General features: G+C 41.5%; 1 long non-coding RNA gene across 1 annotated transcript in view; it reads left to right on the plus strand.

Annotated features, from left to right (window-relative positions):
* The first annotated feature begins 567 nt into the window (after positions 1–567).
* Positions 568–21,176, plus strand: part of LOC138526591 (uncharacterized) — a 403,874-nt gene continuing 383,265 nt past the window's right edge. The window contains exon 1 of the long non-coding RNA XR_011283642.1: positions 568–684. This is a non-coding gene — a long non-coding RNA (uncharacterized lncRNA). The remainder of the gene's footprint in view (positions 685–21,176) is intronic.

Below are 21,176 nucleotides of genomic sequence, written 5' to 3' on the forward strand. Positions count from 1 at the left end.
TTTGCCTGGGGTAGCCGTTGGTACCACTAGCAACCCCTAATTGACGGTCATGTTTGCTGGGAGCTGTCTCCAGATCAGTATTGGAGGCAGCTTTTCGTGCAAGGGGTCGGATAATAGGGCACCAGCGGGAGGCTGGGGGCTGCACTGGGCGTGCATTGGGCTTCAGAGGGGAGCCCGGGGGGGGGCAGCCAAAGCCTCTGCCCCCACCATGGTGCTGCCACTGCTCCAGATTCTTGGGTGGCCAGGGGCCGATAGATGCCTGGAGACTTCGTCCAGACTTCATGAACTAGCGAATCAGTAGATGTTGTTGAGATAGTAAGTGTGTAAGTCACAGAAAAAAAAATTATCGCGTGGCTTAGCGACATAGCGGAATGGCCACCTAATTTTATGCTCCCGCTTCGGCCTAACTACTAAACTCTTTATTTACATTTCCTCATAATGTAAATATCCACTTTTGATTTGCCTGTGGCTTGCATCGTGTTTGTGTGCCCAGCGGTATGCTCCAGCGTCTGTGGGCTCCGACTGAGAAGTGAAAAGCGGACAGTGTACGCGAGACGGTGGGCGTGGCCTAAAGCAGTAACCTCGCGTGGAGAAACCAGCCCACGCATCCAGTCAGCTGATGCGGCTGACGTGTAGCAGAGGAGCCGCTTAATGGTGGGAAGCAGTTTGTCACCACAAGTGCCTGTAAGTACCGTTGAAGCACAACGTGAGAAAAGAAGATGTTTTAAATACACTGGCGATATTTTCATATCAGCAGAATTTAGCACCATAGAGGCATTTTGGATGACTTTTTCTTATTCATCCTGATGGAGGAACAGTTCTTTTCTGGCACTTTTTGGTACCTGCCTAACCTCCGGAATTTTTCCGGAGACTCCGGAATTTTAAGCATTTCTCCGGGTCTCCGGAAAAGTCCCGTGAATCTCAGGAATTTTGAGATTCTTTCCGGGTCCGTCATATTCTCCACCTGATCGGGAGGAGAAGTGGCCGGGATCCGGAAACGGCGCTCAATGCGACCCCGACCCCTGTAATAGTGCTTTCAATCCATATAATTGGATTGAAAGCAGTATTATTACGGCGGCGGTGCCACGTTCATTTTGCTTACCAAAATCATTCATTCAATGCTATAGTAAGCAAAATGAAGGCGGCACCGCAGCAATAATAATGCGGCTTTCAATCCAGTGACATGGATTGAAAGCAGCATTATTGCGGTGGCGCCTTCAGTTTGCTCACTATAGCATTGAATTAATTATTTTCAGTGCTATAGTAAGCAAACAGAAGCCGCCGCCGCAAAAATGGTGCTTTCAATCCAATGACATGGATTGAAAGCACTATTATGAAGGCGGCGGCACTGCCTTCATTTTGCTTACTATAGCATTGAATGAATTATTTTCAATGCTATAGTAAGCAAACTGAAGCATACAACAACCAAGTTTACCTGTTTGGCGTGTGGGCGGAGCCATGTGCAAATGGGCGGAGTCTTGTGTGGCTGTGGGCGGGGCATACATCTCAGGAATTTTGATTTTCAAATGTAGGCAGGTATGCCTCAATATCAGAATTCTGTTTATAAACAGCTGTGATATCAACACTTAATTGGACAAATGACTATGAGCATGTGGCTGCCTGACATTTCTCTAGCAACATGCCATCATGTTATATTACTAACCTAGCCATGTACCCCTTAATATAACAATGTAGCAGTCTAGTGCTTGAGGTATCTGGCTACTGGAAGACTCACGTAAAGTGTGGCACATAGCTGCCTGGATTTTAATAATGAAGAGTTGCTGTGTTATAGCAAGGGCTTATCAAGGCGTCCTTAGCTCTGCCACTTGAGGTAATGACTGTCCTATTGAGGAACTGCTCTAATTTTAGCTGACACTATAACAAGATATTGACTGTTTACATTGTTTGCCATAATTCACTATAAAAAAGCATCATTTATGTAACTTCCGACCCATTAGCTGTACTGGCGGCAGAAGATTACGCATATTGGGCCTCATTCCGACCCTGGCGTTAACCAAGGCGCTATTAGCGCCTTGGTTGACGCCGTTATTTTTCCGACTCCGCCATGGTGAATGGCGGAATTACCGCCCCATTCCAAGGTTGGCGGGGTCGGTAATTCCCCATTCACCAAGGGCCCTTCCCCATTCCCATTTTTGCCCCATAGGGCTCAATGGGAATGGGGAAGGCGCTAATTACGGCACCGTAAATTACGGTGCCGTAATTAGCTCCTAGGTCCCTTTGCGGGTTGGTTTTTTAACGCCTGGCGTTAAGTACCAACCCGCAAAGGGAACTCGGAATAGGGCGGTAAGGGTTTAACGGCACCGGTCTCGTTAACGGTGACCGTTAACCCTTACTGCCCTACTCGGAATGACCCCCATTGAATACTATATGCTCAAATATCAATATGAACTAAAAAAAGGACAACTCAAAGATGGGTCCTCAACATCGACTAACAATGCTCCGAAAAGACACAAAAGTGACTCTCCCACACCCAAAGATGATAGGAATTGGAGGAATAACCTACATATTGTCGGTCTTCTGGAGAGCATTGAAAAAGGTAATCCCATTCAATATCTATATTATATGCTTCCATTGCTTTTAGATCTCCCTACACCCCTGCAACTCAACATCCAAAGGGCTCATCGTTTGGGTCCTAGAACCCCATCTCGTAATGCTCCAAGAACTTTAATCTTCTCTTTACTTGATTATACCCATGTCCTTCTCATCAAAGACAAAGCCAAGCAAAGAAAGCAACTGATGTGGGAAGGCACTAAGATTTGTATATCTCAAAATGTCTCTAATGCCACTGCAGCAAAGAGAAAAGAACTTTTGACGTTCAGGCCAGCTCCTAGGCAACAAACGCTAGATATGGGATCATCTATCCTGCTTCTCTAAAGGTTACCCTCAATGGTCATATGTTCACATTCCAGAATACGGTTGATTTATGCAATTTCATTCAAAGCCACAGAAGAGAAGAAATGTACACATCAAGACAACCTCAATGATGAGGTCTTTGTACTGAAAATGTTGTTTATCTCATGATATTCTCGCTGAATTGGGGCATTTCGTGAGCCCTTCCGGATATGGCTCTCCACCCCTAGTACTTACCGTTGCAACTCTGACGTGGTTTGGAGTGGCTGTTTCCAGTTAGCCACTACTCTCATCATCATTATTGGTTTTTAAGTAAATTACAAAACTCCATGTCAACTTTGTCTTCCCCCTTTCCTCATGTTTCTTCCCGGTGCGTCTATTTATGCAACATTCTGTTAATATTGACTATGAGCTTGCAATACTTTCCTGACGGCTCCCTATGTCATTTAACATAACTTCATGTAACATTAAAGGACTTCATAATCCTATCAAACGGCAGAAATTCTCTCCCATATTAACAGGGACAAACCATCCATAGCATGTCTACAAGAATCTCACCCTTCACAAGTAGAAGCCGCTAAACTGAAACCTCTATGGGCAGGACAAGTCTTTTCAAGTGCGGCAGTTGGGAAGAAAAATTGAGTTATTACCCTTATCAATAAGCATCTCCAATATAAGGTAATCTCCACAGAATCTGACGAGGTGAGAAGATGGGTTCTGGTTAAGCTTCTTATTGATTGTACTGAATACTCTATTTAAAATGTATTTGGACCCACCAATGCTGACCCTACTTTTTGGATTCAATTAAGAAATAATATCTTTAGTTCTAGCCCTAATAACCTTATTGTATGCAGCGACTGTAATGAGATCATGGATCCCCTTCTTGATAAGAAATCAAAGGTCCTCTTTAAAAAAAACAAATTATTATGTGCAATTTATTAACTTTGTATTCTATTTAGGCCTTAACCGATTCATGGCATTTGGTTCATCCTGCCGATATGGAATATACCTTTTACTCCCCTCCTCATAACTCCTTTTCAAGAATTGATTATGTTTGTATCTCCAAATCCATGACTAATCACTTGCTAGGTGCCAAGATTGAACCCATAGCCTTGTCAGACCATGTTCCTGTACACATTCAACTAACCAATCCACACAATATACATCAACATAATAGATGGAGATTTAAGTCAAACCTCTTGAAAGATGAAGAATTTACTAAATGTATTCAACAACAGCATGCCAATTTCTTCTCTGAGAATCTTAATGTAGACACATCCATTGATAACATTTGGGACTGCTATAAAGCTGTATTAAGAGGTCACATAATTTCCTACACTGTTATTAAAAAAAAATACTTAAACAAGAAATAGAAGACATATTCAGAACAATTAAATATCTAGAATCTGAATACATACACACCAACTCTGTTTTAATTCTTACAAAAATAACTAAATTTAGGATTCAGTATAATAACTTGGCCACACAGTATTCATGTGCTAATCTTCTAAAGTACAAATCAAAAATCTATCAGTTCTATAATAAATCTAGAAAATCACTAGCCTCTTATCACAAACTGAAAAAGTGATTAAGGATCATAATGGGAACAGAGTCCTTACAGATAAAGAAATCTTACAAGCTTTTTCTAAATTCTATCAAGAATTATGTTCTTCTGAAGTATTACCAAACTGCACAAATGCCTCAGACTTCTTTACACATATACATCATGACTTATATAACACGTAATGCTCCCATACCTGAAAGTAAAATATATAAAGCTATTATAGGCCTCATAAAAGGTAAAGCTCCTGGTTCAGATGGATTTCCAATTGATTTATTTGCTCACTTTAATGATCTATTGGTACACAAGGAATATTATACTTCCTTCATTTCCAATGAAAAAGCCATATGCTCCTTTTTGGAATCAATGCTTATTGTGTTCCCTAAAAACAACAAAGATCCTGAATTGGTCCAAAACTATAGACCTACATCCCTAATTAATACTGATTGTAAACTCTTCACTAAAAGCCTAGCTAACAGACTTAATATTTTTCTTCCAAATTTAATTAAGAAAGAACAGGTAGGCTATGTATGTAAAATATGTGGGACAGCTCTTTGTTCAAAGGACACCAATCACATTCAATGAGATGGTGACCAAGTACCATATGCCAGTGATTTTTATGCACCAATATTTAAATTTGATTGACGCAATTATGGTAAATTATGATCTGTTAACTTGCACAGCTAATGTTTATCAAGCAGACAAATTGCAGAATATGTCCAACCAAAACTTCACAGCCTCAATGTTTTATAAGATCTGTATATCCATGTCAAGAGATATAAATCCATGGAAATGTCAAGTGGCTTGGAAACAAGATTGCTCCTTAATTGATGCTCAACAAAGGGTTCTGTATGGGGAAATATGTCTACAGCTATTGTTTCGGCAAGTTTACTCCAATCTATGTACTTCTTCCATCATAGGGCCTTTATCACCCCATTAACTCTCTTTAAAGGTGGACTTTCGTAAAATGAAAACTGTTGGAGTTGTCTTTGTACGTGAGGCTCTTTCAAAAACATTGTTTTTGAATGTATCCATGTTAAAATATTCTGGGAAACGGTTTGGAGTATGCTTACATCTATTTTTCACGTACAATATGAGTTCTGCCTTTCCTTTCTTTACCTTAGTAGTTCAGCTATTCAGCCTGCAATTGATAGACATATAGGCAATCTGTTTGATCTCTTTATTGCAATAGCTATCCAAACCATCACCTCCAACTGGAAAGATCTTAAGCGGCTGCACTTTAAAATTTGGTGGAACTCTGTATGTAACATCCACAGAATGGAGAAATGTAATGTTACATCCCCAGCTTTGAAGTGTAAGCATGCATGAAAATGTCAGTCATTTGTTGAATACTTAGATAATGCAACTTCTAGTCCTTAGTGGAAAATGATTAATCTGTTGCTATTACACACTTTTGCGGAACAATACCCCCTTCCCTCCCTTCCTTTCATGTTTGTCTTGTGTGTCCTGTCTGTTAAAGTTATGATACATGTTGTATACATCTATAAGTCTATTTTGAATTTGCATTTTTTATGCATTAGAATATACGATGTTGGTAATTGCATATTAGGCTTTCATGCCATTTCAATCTGCTTTAGAGGATTTACTTTTCTGATAATATCGTTATATTCTACTTGTTCTTGTATGTATCATATAAGCCTTATATGCCAATGAACCTTAATAAAAAATACTGAAAAGAAAAAGAATTATGGAGTGGGATGTGCCATTAAATTTGTTAAGGGCAGGTGCAGCTCTTTGAACATGTTTCCATCTAACCCTGAAGCATACGATAAGCACCTGCACTGGTTTTGTACTTCTGTTTTTTGTTTGTACGGTATATATTTTTTCATACAACAGTTGTTTCCACTCATATTCTAGGCCAATGGCCACTTTGGTAAAGTTACTAGCAAAGGAGCATAAAAAATACTTAAACAAGAAATAGAAGACATATTCAGAACAATTAAATATCTAGCAAAGGAGCATACTGTAGAATTGCTGCAGGTGTGGTGCCTTAGATTTTCAGTCAATTTCACGTTTGAGGAAACGTATTCCTTATATGTGTTGGTTTTCATTTACCAATGTAACATTTTACATTACAGTGAACTGGGTTGCCCAGCCCTTTAATGTTAATGTTAAAGGATATTTGTACCGCGCACTATCACCACCGGATTGGTCCCCTGGCACTCTGGCGGCTCTGAAAAAGGGAAGGGGGGGTGAGTTAGTGGGAATAAGCTGGAAAATTGCAAGAGAGCAGTGATGTGCTGTTGACAGCCTCACCCCGGTGGGTCCGTTGGCTTTGCTTGGGGTGTTTTATGGTCGGTAGTCGTTGTGTGTTGTTGTGCGAGTCTATGTGTGGTTTGTTTTGTTGTTGCAGTGTAGTGAAGTTTGTGCGGATTGTTGTGTTGTAGGCCTGTGGTTGTGTTTGTTTAGAGTTTGAGAGGTGTATGCAGAGGGGTGAAATTGTTAATGGATTGGTTAATTGGCATTGCTGTCCTTGCAATTATGTCTAGCTGTAATGCTTGCTATCATTCACTATTCCATCTGAGTTTGGCACTTGCTAATCTTCAATATCCTATCTAGATGTGAGGCAGGCTAGTGATCACGATTACATCTTAGTGTGGCACTTGGTAACTATCACAGTTTCATTTAAGTGTGGCGCATGCTAACATTCACATTTCTATCTAGATGCGACACAGGCTAAAGTTAAGAATTCCATCTAAGCGTGGCACATGCTAACATTCATAATCCTATCTAGATGTGACGCAGGCTAAAGTTAAGAATTCCATCTAAGTTTGGTGCATGCTAACGCTCACAATCCAGTCTAGATGTGATGTAGGCTAAAGTTAAGCATTCCATCTAAGTCCATCTAGGTGTGGCACATATGGCTACGATGAGTAGCAATACCCTGGAGATCGATGGGGATGCAGATTTATTCATACATCAATAATCAGAACGACACAGGTAGTTTGGCAAAAGTATATAAAACAAGGAGTACAACGAACATCAGCATTCGTTCGATCCTCTTACTCAACTCATTTTAGTAGAAACAGAGCTTATATTGTATAAAATCGTCATCAGTGATGTATTGAACTGTGTCACTACCTACGTGACAAACTATAAAACCTAATGGAGGGAGTGATTGGCTCTCAGTGAATATCTAGTATAAGTTCCATATCAGTATAGAACCGTAAAGGAGAGTGATAGGGTACCTAACATCAGGTCGGGCAACTAAGCCCTCCCCTCAAAATGGCCACTATGAATGTCACTAGATACACAATGTTCCATTGGCTACACAAACTATAAGACCCTAGATTACACGGCCCTCTACAATTGGATGGCTTTTAACGCCTGTCAGTACTTTTCCACCTACGTCTAACAGCATGCAGACTGAACGTCCAGGTGCTGGTGGGTTCGTTATAACACTTGCTTCCCACTAATTAATATCTCAATCCATCATCACCTCAATGGTGCAGTGTCAATTAGTGCTTTGAAGTTTGGCCTTGAGTTTGTACTGCGCTCTGAGAATGTTTAAGGAGTGAAGGCACAGCCTGGCCTCGTGCGTAGGTGTCACCACCTCGATAGTCCAATTTCTTCCATCCACGTGACTGGACACCATAAAATCGAGCCTTTTCGTGTATTTAATAATATTTTTTAATAGTCCTCTGATGTCTTTTGTTTTGCTCAAGCCTTCTGAACAGGAGCCTCTTGTTCCTTCACATAATTTGTATCCAATGTCAGCCAATTCCTGTTTGATAAGACTTTGGCTTCTTGGCTCATCAAACTCCTGCTCAGAATCATTTGTAATTAAAATTGCTTTTAACTGCGACACACTGAAGTGAGTCCTTCTTGTTCATGTTCAGAACTGCTTTATAATGTGTAGTGGAAATGTCCATCTTTGATTTGTCCATATGCATATATATATATTTTGGCGCTTGCTGCAATCTATTTACTATAAAGCTTGAAGCTGGCTTTCAGGATTACCTTGCTACTTGCGTTTCTGTGGCATCTATACATGTATAAACTAGCTTAATGTCTTCATCTGTGTCTATGTCATAAGTTTCTTCATCTTGATCCCAAGATGTGACTAATCCTTGGTACTTTCATGATTCCTTATAGAATATTTACATTCTCTGGTCTCTGTATCTCTTCTGTGTGCGTCATCTACTTCTGTGTGACGTCACCATTCATCCTTGCCTTTTATCTGCTCTGCTTCTTCAGGAATCTCATTCAAATGGCCATCATATTGTCTTGCATGCAGGTGCGGTTTTCTCAATGGGTACCTTGCCTCCCAGATTCTCTTAGGTACTGGTACTCTTATGGGTACTGCACAGAGTCCACGCTCTGCTCTTGGCTGGTTCAGCTGTTCCGCATAAGTCACATACTTTGGTTCCCACTCTATAGGTAATAAGGGCAGGGCAGTTGGAGGGGGGTACTTGGCTCCTCCTTTGCACTCCCGCCTCTGGTTGATTCATCAACCATTTTCTCATCCTCCTTCACCTCTAGGCATCCCGATCGGAAGAATTGTTTCTTGGGGATCCATATCTTTATGACTCCTTTCAGACAACCTGCTGATTTCACATGCTCACCCTTGTTCCATGTCATGAGCGTGCACTGTCCACTTGGACTGCAATAGATCCATCTTCCCACATATTTCTTATGGATCTTCGGGTACAGGAACTTTGTTCCCTCAGGTGCATGGATACAGGCCTTCACAAATTCTCTGATCTCTTCATCTGACAGATCTCTGGGCTTCCAACCAGGTTCAACATCAATCATAATCTTCATCCCTATGGCTTTCTTTGCTGTCTTCTTGCACTTCAAGATTATTATCTTGATCACACAAAATCCAAGCAATATCAACACGATCAAGGCTCCAAGAAACTTGAACATATCTGCCATCCATTGTGGAACCCAAGAGAAGAGCGATCCAAACCAGCTGTCATCAGCAATGTCTTCTACTTCGTCTATCATCTGGCCATGGAGTTTTGTCAGCATGTCTATGGCCTCTATCAAGGTCCCATTCTCGTCATCATAAGAAGGTATGAATGTGCAATATGATTCTTCAATTTTTGCACAAACACCTCCATCCATAGCTGTGACCATGTCCAAGACGTATCTATTCTGGAGGGTCATCAGTTTTATGGCTCTCATATCTTCTCTGATTGCATTGAATCCCTTTAAAGTAGTGTTAATTGTTTGCAGCAATTCCCATCTGGTTGTCTGAAGCCACTTGGAATTTGCTCCAACTTGTATTGTTGGCATAAAGATCAAAGTGAACACTGAAGAAGTCTGGTTGAACAGTCTGAGTTCATGTGGGATGGAGTCAAAGGCTTCTATTGACTTGGCTGATAAATAGTTCTCTCTCGTTATCCTCCTTATCAGCTCCACAGATCTCTTCATCCTCAGGTGAGCATCTGCTTTTGGGAAACTGTCAAGATTTAGGTCACTCTTCGGAATCACTAATGCTGGAACATGGACATTCACCAATGTGCATATTCCTCCCCAGTCTTTAGGTAGCCTTATGTAGGCCTCGGATCCACAAGCCCAATAATGATCTACGATTACTGCTGTTCCATGCATCATCACTGTTGTATCAAAGATACAATCACACTTCTAATTTTCTACAACTTTTCTTGTACCATTCAGTCTGAAACATAGCTTTCAGCTCCCCAAAGGCACTATTTGCAGGGGCCCTCCTCTGTCTTCGACCAATGTTAGTAGTTTAGAAATTCTTGGCTACAATGGTTTTCACACTTCTTGCACATTCAAAAAGGTAGCTTCAGGACGATAAGTTACCATCCAGGCTCTGCAGATCACCACTCCTTTTTCCCATCCATCTGGTGATAACACTGATCCCCAGATCTGCATCTGACCTCTGTTCTTCCAAATTCGAATATCGTCTGCAGATTTTGCTGCGGTCTCCAGTTTTTTATTCACCTCCCTTCTGATTTCAGCTCCTTTCACTCCAGGTTTTTCATATATGATCCCAGTACTCCTTGTCTTTGCATTGTTTCTTGTCTTTATATCTTGAATATAATCATCTTCATCTGGATCTGTTCCTTCAGTTGCCCATTTAAGAGAAGTACCACTTCCCATGAACTGGCCGCTGGTCTTGCAAAGTGCTACGTGTGAAAGACAATGTGCTGTGTGAACGTCTATTTCAACAGCTATGAAGATCTTCGACTTCCCCATGCTGTATGACAGGAGTGCACATACAAAGCATTCCTCCTTTGAAGTTCTTCTCCCAACTTCCTTCATGTGTTATGATATGATATGGCTTTTGTAACGCGCCTATACACAAGTGTTTCAAGGTGCAACGAGGCAGGGAGGGGGGAACAAGGGGACAACGATCCTACTAGGCCAGGTGACATTCAGACCGCGCAAGTGCAGGGGTAGGGGAAGGGAAAAATGCAAGGGGAGGGGGAGGGGGTGGAAGTGCAGTACAAGTAAGTAGAATAAAATAAATAAATAGGGCCAGCTGGTGGCAAGTGCAAGGTAAGTGCAGACAAGTGCTGGGAAGGGGGGGTGTTGGTACCATATGTTATTTCCCAAGTGTGCTGTGCTGTCCAGGTAATCATTTAATTCATAATTATCTTCCTGTGTGCTTCTTTTAGGTATCATTCTTTTCATATGAGCTTCCATAATCATATCATGATGTGTACCAGCATAGCTTCTTCTGACTGAATTATTCACAGGAACATCCGTCCGGGTTCCCCGTGTAGGAGAACGTTCAGCAAGCCTTACTCTCTCAACAAGTTCTTTAGGTATGAAAATGTCTTGCATAATCTCCATTTGGGATCTTCTTTTCGAAACTGCTTTTGGGTCTATTGTCACTGGACCAGGTGTTTTTGCATGTATTACTTGTGTAGGCTCACCTTTTATCAACCCTGTACCTTGCCTGCTTCGCCGAGCCTGTCTCTGGCATCCATAAACAGTCTCTAAGACACGTTTTACATGTGTATTATTACTAATGACATCCATCTTAAGCTCAGTCAATTTGCCATCCTTTTTTGGAACAGGAATGACTACATAGGGTCTAGACTGTCTAGTAGTTGCCACACATACATTTTCCCTCTGCTCAGAAACATGCACAGGAGTGTTAGCTCCTTTTGCACCAATATAGAATTCCGTTCTCACAGTCAAAGAAAGAAGTACAATTATGAACACAATGCAAGTGTAGATAACGCAGTGGTAAGTTAACCTACAGCATTTACTTCTTGGACAATGTGTGTGTCTGTCTTCATGCAGTAATGTAATGTTACTGTTTAAATTTCCCATCATGACTACCTAAGGAAGGAAAAACTTTACAATTTTAATACATCAGCACTGTGAACTGCTTCTTGATGCTGCTATCTCGACTCAGCAACTCATCCTTGATCAGTTATCTGCTTTATGGACGACAAAAATTACTTTCTCTGTATCTCCTTAATCAGTCTTTCATCAGTCGAACTGTAGATGCCTCTTTATAATTAAGAAAAACAACCTCAGTAAGTCTAAACAAGCTGAATGACATAGATTATCTCCCAATCTATGCCTCGAATCTGCCTCAGCCCAGACGACATGTTGACATTCTTTCAGCCGGAACCAAAAGTCTTTCTTTATCTGCAACCTTTTGATCTGTCCCTCGAAGGAAAGTTTCTACACCGACCTGTGATTTCGCTCAGAATAGATGCTTGGAAAATAATACCCTCCAGGATCACATTCAGATTGGCAGTGTTTCTCGGATCCCTTAGAAAGGTGAACACATCGGTGTGCCTCCCAACCAGATTCGGATACTCTTAAATCAGACAAAAGAACACCACACTGACTAGTCTAGGAGCTGCTTCATTTGATAGGGGCATTTGTACTCTGCTCACTGTACTCAGGTAGCTGCAATAATTGTTCAGTGATGATTATGAGTAATCTTCTTATAACTTCTTCATTCTTAGGGTCTTGTAAAAAAGCTGGAATGCGAGTGGTTCTCCCCACCAGCGAAGGGTAAGCGCGTAGCATCAACTCGAAATAAGTAAGAATGTGCCTAGAAAGGTCATTACTGGGTGACACCATGGGTAAATCCAAACATGAACTCAGTGTCAAATGAATCTGGGTTTTGTAACCTTTTCCAATTGCTGTGTCCCGATCAAAATCTGGCATAACCCACTTATTATCAAGGCTTAAGCATGCCTCAGTCCAAGGTGTATAACCTCTTATCACCTTTCTTCTTATCAAGGCTTAAGCATGCCTCAGATTAAACTAAATAAGCTGCTGTGGCTTTAAGAACAAAAAGATCTTCATTCACTCTGAAATAGCAGCACAGAGTGTTTGAATTAGATTTCCTTGCCCCTTTTATAAATGACTTAAAAGGAGTGTCCCGAATCAAGCCACAGTCCAATGAATTCCTTGTCTTTCTACTTGTCAGCTTCTGCATCCTTCTTCCTCATCATAGATCTCTTCTGCACGTGCTGTGGTTCTTCCCCGATGCTTGTACTTGCCTCGTCGTGTAGGGGTGTAGCCAGAGGAGTTTCTCCAGTAAAGATTTTAACATTCCCCAAAAAGATCCAAGCACGCCAGCCCTGCACTTTGACAGCAGACAGCGTGATGTCTTCCACAATGAACGGACCACAGAAACGGGGTTCATCCCACTTTTTACTTACGTGGTTGCGATCAAAACTGCATCTCCTGAGAATAGTTGGGGAACACGAAATTCTTGACATTGGTTTGTTGCAGCATCTCCTTCTGTGTTCTGTACTGCTCTACACCCTTGTCTCCACAGCTGTGCTGAAATGACAGAAATACTGGAAGTCATATAGTTCAAATAATCACGTAATTACAATCCTAACAGTTCTGCTGTTGGCTGAGCATCACTTCTAACTCTGGATGGAGTCATTAGGGGGGGTTCACATTCATCTCCCTGTCACTATTTCGTGGGTTGTGAGATAGTGGTCAGAACCTGGCTGGTTCCTTAAAGCATATAATGCAAGTGGTAGGCAATGCAATCACCCTTTCCTAAAGGTAAGCTTCAATTTGGCTATTCTTTCTTTAAGCAAGCCGTTGAGCGTCTCACAGATCCCATTTCCTTGCGTATGATAAGCTAAAGAAAACTTGTGCTTTATACCAAACAACTGTTCAAATATCTGGTTCACAAAATGAGGACCATTATCCGACCTCATAACTTCGCATACACCCCATCTAGGACATACTTCCCACACCAAGAATTTTGCTGCACAGGTAGAGTCTGGGTGTGTACATGGTCCTGCTTCTATCCATCTTCAGAAATGACACACCACAGCAATTAGATATCTATATCCATTACATACTTGTATCATGTCGACATAGTCGATATGCAAGTGCTGAAAAGGGCCATTAGGTCTCAGAATGACTCCCCTAACTGTGTGCAGTGTATGCCCAGCCATGAATTGTTGACATACAATACAGTTCACTATAAAAAATGCAACATGATCCATCAAATTTGGCCCAAACCATTCCTCAGCAATAGTTACAGCGAGATTCTCCCTAGTTATATGTGCAGGGTAGTGTAGCTGTTCCAGCGCCACCCTTAATAAGGCTACAGGCATCACTGGTTTACCAGTGCTGTCCTGTCGCCACAATGCTTCAGAGGGGTTTAAAGAACACCCTCTTCACATCCACAAATTCTTTTCCTATTGAGGTGCTTCCACCTGGACCTCCACTAACTGTGTTTTTGACAAGTTGTTGTACCCTTCAGATACAGTCATCATAGTAATCATTTTCAATTCACATCAAAAGTCTCAACATTCATCATCTCTTTATCGGTAATCGCTATCAGTGTCTGCTGCTTGATTTCCACGTGAGATAAAATCTGCCCCTTTAGTATGGGCTGCGCAATTAACGACTGCAATGCCTACTGGGAGTTGTAGTGCCTTAATGAGTCTATCCAATCAGGCGACGTGTTGCACTGGCGTGCCGTCCGCTCAGAGGTAGCCCCTCCTTTTCCAACATTTTAGCCTGGCGTGCACCATCAATGTCACCTAGGCGGAGTCGCTGTACCCTGTTACTTCCTGGTCTGTGTGACTCTCGATCGTGAGTATCAACGCCAATAATTCTGCAGCCTGTGCTGAATAATGAGACGGCAATCGAGTACTAATAAGCACCCGAAATTCCCCATTAGCTGTGTGCTTTACCACAGCGGCACATGTATACCTCAGTCCATCCTTGTGGAACCTTCAATAAAAAAATCTCTCCTCCTGCTAATACATTCACTTTTATTCTGGGGAGCTCATCACAGAACACTTCATAGTTCGCGCAATCGTGTACAGGCTCTCCCTCTGTCATTGGCTCAGCTATAAACATGGCAGGATTCACTATTTTACATCCAACTATTTTAATCGTTGGATTTGATGTGACTACCTGATAGGCAGAAGCCCTTTGAGAACTCAATGTGCGTTTTAGTTTCTCTAAAATGGCAAATAGTGTGTGCTCAACACATAACGTCATGGAACATCCCATTAGTATGCTTGCAGCCTTCTCTATGGTGAATGCGGAGACTGCTAAACTTTGTTAGCACAGAAAATGAACTCTCATCACTGGGTCTAAGATTCCTCTGTAATATGCAAGGGGCTTGTACCCCAAAGTGGTTCTCTGTATAAGCACTGCTGTCATGACAGTGCCATCTGTATGTGAAAACAAAAAGAATTCCTCAGCATAATTGGAAATCCCTAAAACTGGAGCTGTGCAAACAGCTTTTTTCAATTCATCAAACCCTTCTTCCATCTCCTCAGTCCACACAAAATGTTCCTGTGTTGCCTGTGCTTTCTTTAGTGCCTGTAATAGGGGCCTTATATATGAACGGTAGTCAAAGACCCATGGTCTGACGTATTTACATAATCCCAAAAATCCCTGCATGTGTTTTATCATGTGTGGCTTGACTTTTTTTTTAAATAGCCTCAGCTCTTTCAGGAGTAACCTTTTTCCCTTCATGCGAAATCAATTGTCCTATGTACAACACTTCTTGATGACAATACTGTAATTTTTCTTTGTCAACCTTATATCCTTTGTCAGCGAGTATAATCATCAGCTGGACAGAATCGCGTCTGCACTTTTCTTCTGAGGTGCTGCAAACTAAAATGTCATCTACGTATTGCAACACAACGCTTTCCAAAGCGATGTTGCTTAAGTCCATCTGAAGGACTCTATTGAAAATGGATGGGGACTCACAGTACCACTGGGGTAAGCGAGTGCTTTTCAGGCGAGTTTGTCTGAACGTAAACAACGCCAGACACTGCGAGTCTTTATGCAATGGGATTGCGAAAAATTCTTTTTTTAAATCAATCAAATATTGTGCTTCAAAAGGTTTGCTACATAGAATTGTGGACGGGTTAGGAACTACAGGAAACTCAGCCTGTACAATTTGGTTTATTGGGTGAAGGTCCTGCACTAGACGCCATGACCCCCCCTTACTTTTTTTCACAGGGTACACTGACATATTACAACGTGACTCTGATGTCACTAAGATACCCTGCTCCATCATGCCGGAAATCATCTTAAAAATACCTTCATCGGTCTCTCGGGACATAGGATATTGTCGTGGTCGAGGAAAAATTGCTCCTGGTTTCAATTTAATCTTCACTTCTCCAACCCCCTTTAGTAAGCCTATGTCATAGGGGCCGGTGGTCCTAATGAAACTGGCACTATCTTCATCAAAAAACTCTGGACGTTTTTGTGCTAACATCCTTTTATGAGGAACTTCTCTTTTAATTACTCTTGCTCAATAAGTAATGCACATTTCGAATGTTACTTCATCATCAGATAGATGATCTTCAAACAGATCTTCATCAGTGACATCAGTCAATCTGTAACCCTCCCTGATGGCGATTACTGCGCGCCATTTTTTTCCTTCATCATCATGTCCATCAAGCAAAACCCTCTGGTTCTAACGGAATTGCTCTCATTGATAGTTGTCCTGCGTATGCCATAATCATTTCGCACACGTTTACATAGTGCATTCCTGGTGTTGAACACACTATACCTTCATCAGTGAACGTGATTGTCATATTCAATTTAGCCATTAAATCTCATCCCGATGTATGGACAGGTGTTTGCCTCGAATATAGCAGTGGCACCTTCATGTCACATTCTCCTATAGAAACTGGTAATTCTTCAGTAAAAGGAACTCTGCTAGTAGCTCCTATGAACCCCTGAGTATACATGGCATTGCCAGGCACTGAACATTTTCCTTCTCGTATACATGAGCATGTTGCACCTGTGTCTACTAAACATTTGCCTCCTATACTGACGTCCACCCTTGGCTCCTGATGAGAGTTTCGTGTCACAGATAGTATTGAACACATCAGGTCTCCCGGTGAACTGTCCTATTGTGGGTGCAGCCTCATCCCGTTACTTGTGAAAGGATTCCCTCCATTGGCAGTGACATCCCCTATTCCAGGAGTCATTAACTGACCTGTGTTCGTGGTTTGCTGAAGCTGCATAGGCGATTGTTGCGACTGTCCTTGTGGCGGATTAACTGCTACCTATAGTGGTTGCAAGCATTGCTGTAATTTCAGCGCTTGGTGCTGCACTGTTTGATTCTATGCAAATCCATCTCTGTTCTGCTGCAAATATGCAGGTGGATTTGATATCCCACGTCTTAAAAACTAGCCATTTTGCACCATTCCTTGACTTCTACATGTGCGAAAAAAGTGCCCTGTCATTCCACACATCCAACATATAGGTGGTGGTCTCCCAACCTGCCCATTTTGCATACTCTGATTGCCATTCTGCATATTTTGAAACCCACCTTGGTTATTCTGAAAGCTTCCCTGATTATTCTACCAATTCCCTTGATAACCTTGCCAACCTCGTCCTCGAAATCCCCTTCCTCGTGGAGTATATCCACTTTTGTTAATACAAACAAAACATTGTTTTGAATGAACTGCCTTTGAATATTCACTTGCGGCATGTTCATTGTCTGCTGTGAGTTCGATCTGTCTACGTTGGTCAACATTGCCCCATCAATGGTGTATTTGGATAGTTTTTTCTCCACTAACTTTGCCTCCTCGCCTTTGCAAGTATCGTTTTTTTTGCAATTCTTTTCCTGCAAGAGTCTGCAGTAATGCGCAATAGTCAGCTGAATTTCCCACCATGGTTTAGCCTCTATCCCCGCTAACCTCTTGAGCTGCTTCTGTACTGGCTCTGGCAGCCCTTGGCATAATATATGATAGAACACTGGTATATATTTTCCACAAGATTCACGCATTTCCAAATCCCAAGATTCCTGAAAATGTTGAATGTAAACCAATGGATCATCTCCTTCCTTCATCTTTTTCGTCATTATAGCTCCCATATCGGACGTGTCCGGATATAGTACTTGAATCGCTTTCCAGACTGCTGCTCTACAGTTATTGAACGGTGCTCCATCGTGAGCAGTGCTGACTGTAGTCACACCAGGGTACCCTGCCCCTGTCTGCACATCATCAGCTCTCCCACCAAGTATGGCGATTAAAAGACCCTTAATGTCCCCTATGGCCAACGTGTTTCCTCCAGTCATTTTCTCTAATTCATGTATCCATTTCCAAGTGGCAGAAGTTAAAATTGGGAGTTTACTTACACCTTAAATTATCCTTGTCCATCTGGGGACAAGGTATATACTGTGGTCTGGCCCCACCTTTTTCTAGCAAGTGAAACTGAGACGCCCCAAACTCAATCTCATCTCTCATCATTTGTCTGTCCACTGCAAGGACAATATTACCACATCGCCGTCTACCTGGCAATGATCTTAACCTGCTTACATAAGGTGGAGACTCCCCCCTCTGACCGTGGAGTTGCCCCATAGGTCGGTCTGACTGTGTCAATGGCTCTGACGCCTTAGATACAGGCACGTTTAAATCCGACCATCTTATTTCCTTCTCCATAGACAGACATCCCTCAAAACCACATGCGTTATCTCTTTCTTCCCCATGGAAGGCTTCCCTTTCTTCATCTGACATTTCTTGTGCTCAACTCGTGCAACTTCTCTCCTTGTCATCTCTATTCAGAATCAGTCTGTCTAAAGACAGCTCCTTATGTCTCGCACTACATGACGCTTCCTCCGTGTCATACAACTGAGTATTCTCGAGACACTCATTTTTTCCCTTCCCCCTTGGCTCTTTCTGAGCTCTCATTTCATGGTATACTTTATCGATCGCTTCCTCAATGCTCCTCGAGTCAAACTTGTCTTCTAGATTTGCTCTGGACGGGCCTGGTAATGACTCGTATTCTGGGAAGAATTCCTCTATATCTTCCCATACTACTTTTGGATCAGGATTTCTTACTTTCTTTTCTATGTAATCGAGATCGCACGCTCTCTGTCTTATTTTACTTTCCATATCATCGTCAAATTCTCTTTGCTTTCTAGCTTCCTCTTTCACGCTGTCTTCCACTTTCTTTTTCATATCCATTCTTCAATTGCCCTTCGTATCTCCTCATCCCTTCATCTTTTCATTCTGTTTTCTCTTAAATTCTGCTCTTCCTCTTCCATTCTTTTTCTTTCTAGCCTCTCTTGCTCATCAGCTGTTCTTTGTCTATTGTTGCGTTTTCTTTGCTCTTCTGCTCTCTCTTGTTTATTAGCCTGATCGCCTTGATAGAACTGCTCTCGTCTCTGTCTATCTCTTCTTTTTGATCCTTCGTCTTTCAATCGTTCTTCCCTTTCCTTGTCTTTTTTATCTTGCTCATCTTGATCTCCCCTTTGTCTTACGTCCTCAATGCCTTTACCAATGAGTTTAAGCAAAATCTGACCCCCCATCTATTCGTTCTGTGAGAGCGCTATCTCATCAGTTTTATCTCCTTCTCCCTTCCATCTCTTTATCTCTCTTCCTATATCTAGAGATGTACTTGGTCGATCACTTCTTTCCTTCTTGCATCTCTCCTTGTCTCTCAGGACTTTAGAGATAACATCTTTCTCGATATTCTTCTCTGGGCCTTCGTCACTACTTTGCGTAGGTGACTCATAAACCGGGTTGCTATACCCTGCTGCTGCTTTAAGTTCCCTTAATGGGTATAACCCATTGTCTTTCATACTCTCGTCTTCTATTTCAGACAGGGCAAGTGGAGCAGAGGGCTCTTATCCACCCTCCTCGTATACATTAAGTATCCAATCTAAAGGAGGCTCCTCATCTTTCTCTTGTTGATACATTTTCCAAAGCTCTAAGCTCGATAGGCGCTTGTCTAGCTTCTTCCCAGTATACACTGCATGCAAATATGTCATCATATGCTGCAAAACTGTCTTTGATAGTGATCCGCCATAAACATTTTGTCTACGGTTCCTTTAACCCATTCTGCACTGTACTGCCTAAATTTAGGTGCATGTTTTGGCAATTGCTTGCAGAGATGCACTAATGGAGTAACATCCTCCATTCTCATTTTGTCTATTCTTAACTTATTTAATGCTTGTTTGCTTTTGATCACAGGTTTAAAGCATGTTTCAAGAGAACAATACCATATGAGCGGGCACCAATCGTTGCAAGCTCCCATCCCGTTTAATCACAGTTTTACTTTCATCTTGATAAAAAACAACCATCAAATACAATTTAAAATGATCACTTTCTTTTCTTCAACTTCGCAGTTCTCTTATTTATCATAAAACAAATTTCTTCAGCTATGACGTCATCATGCTTTCAAAACCACATAAAACAAACAGACAAACTTGACTGGTCAAATGACAATTCCTACAATCTTTTTCTCTAAGATTCATTTTACCCTCTAAAAATGCTCCTCACAGAACTTAAATCTATCTCTTTAGGTCTGCCTTAAATTGGACCCGTTTTCTATGTCATCCACAAATGGGATTTTAGATTAATATTTCTTCTAACGTTCTTTAAAACTTAGGTATAGGTTGTATACTCTTTATTGTGGCTTCTCACCAATATAACTTATTATATTTCTGTGTCACACTCAAGTCAATATCTCATTCCCCATAAATAGATATGTTTACACTCTTACTCTTACATTACGTTTATCCCACCTCCCTCTGTTACTCTCCTTTATTTTACTATGAATGCATCAATTTGCCATACTCCTCAGTTTCTACTCACCATTCGCATATTTTCTTCTTCAGACCCTCGCGATCGCCGCCTCCGTTATCGCCTCTTCAAACTGTTTTCCGTTCCGTTCTTCATAGAAGTGGGAGGGGATTTTTATACAAACTAAGGGGACCCATCATACCCTCCTTGCAAGGATTTTATTTGTCATTTACGCTAACCACTATCTATGGGGAGCTTCACATCCTGTCAGGCGAATGGCCGTCGTGCGTAGGTGTGACCACCTCGATCGTCCAATTTCCTTCTTCCACGTGACGGCACACCATAAAATCGAGCCTTTTTGTGTTTTTAATATAATTTTTTAATAGTCGTCTGACGTCTTTTGTTTTGCTCAAGCCTTCAGAACAGGAGCCTCTTGTTCCTTCACATAATTTGTATCCAATGTCAGCCAATTCCTGTTTGATAACACTTTGGCTTCTTGGCTCATCCAACTCCTTCTGCTGAGATTCATTTGTAATAAAAATTGCTTTTAACTGCGATACACTGAAGTGAGGCTTTCTTGTTCATTTTCAGCACTGCTTTATAATGCGTAGTGGAAACGTCCATCTTTTATTTGTCCATATGCATCTATATATATATTGGCGTTTACCGCAGTCTATTTACTATAAAGCTTGAAGCTAGCTTTCAAATTACTTTGCTGCTTGCGTTGCTGTGGCATCTGTACACGTAGAAACTAGCTTAATGTCTTCATCTGTGTCTGTGGCATAAGTTTCTTC

This window comes from Ambystoma mexicanum, chromosome 7p, assembly GCF_040938575.1.
Source record: "Ambystoma mexicanum isolate Mex_15411 chromosome 7p, UKY_AmexF1_1, whole genome shotgun sequence".
Taxonomy (NCBI): domain Eukaryota; kingdom Metazoa; phylum Chordata; class Amphibia; order Caudata; family Ambystomatidae; genus Ambystoma; species Ambystoma mexicanum.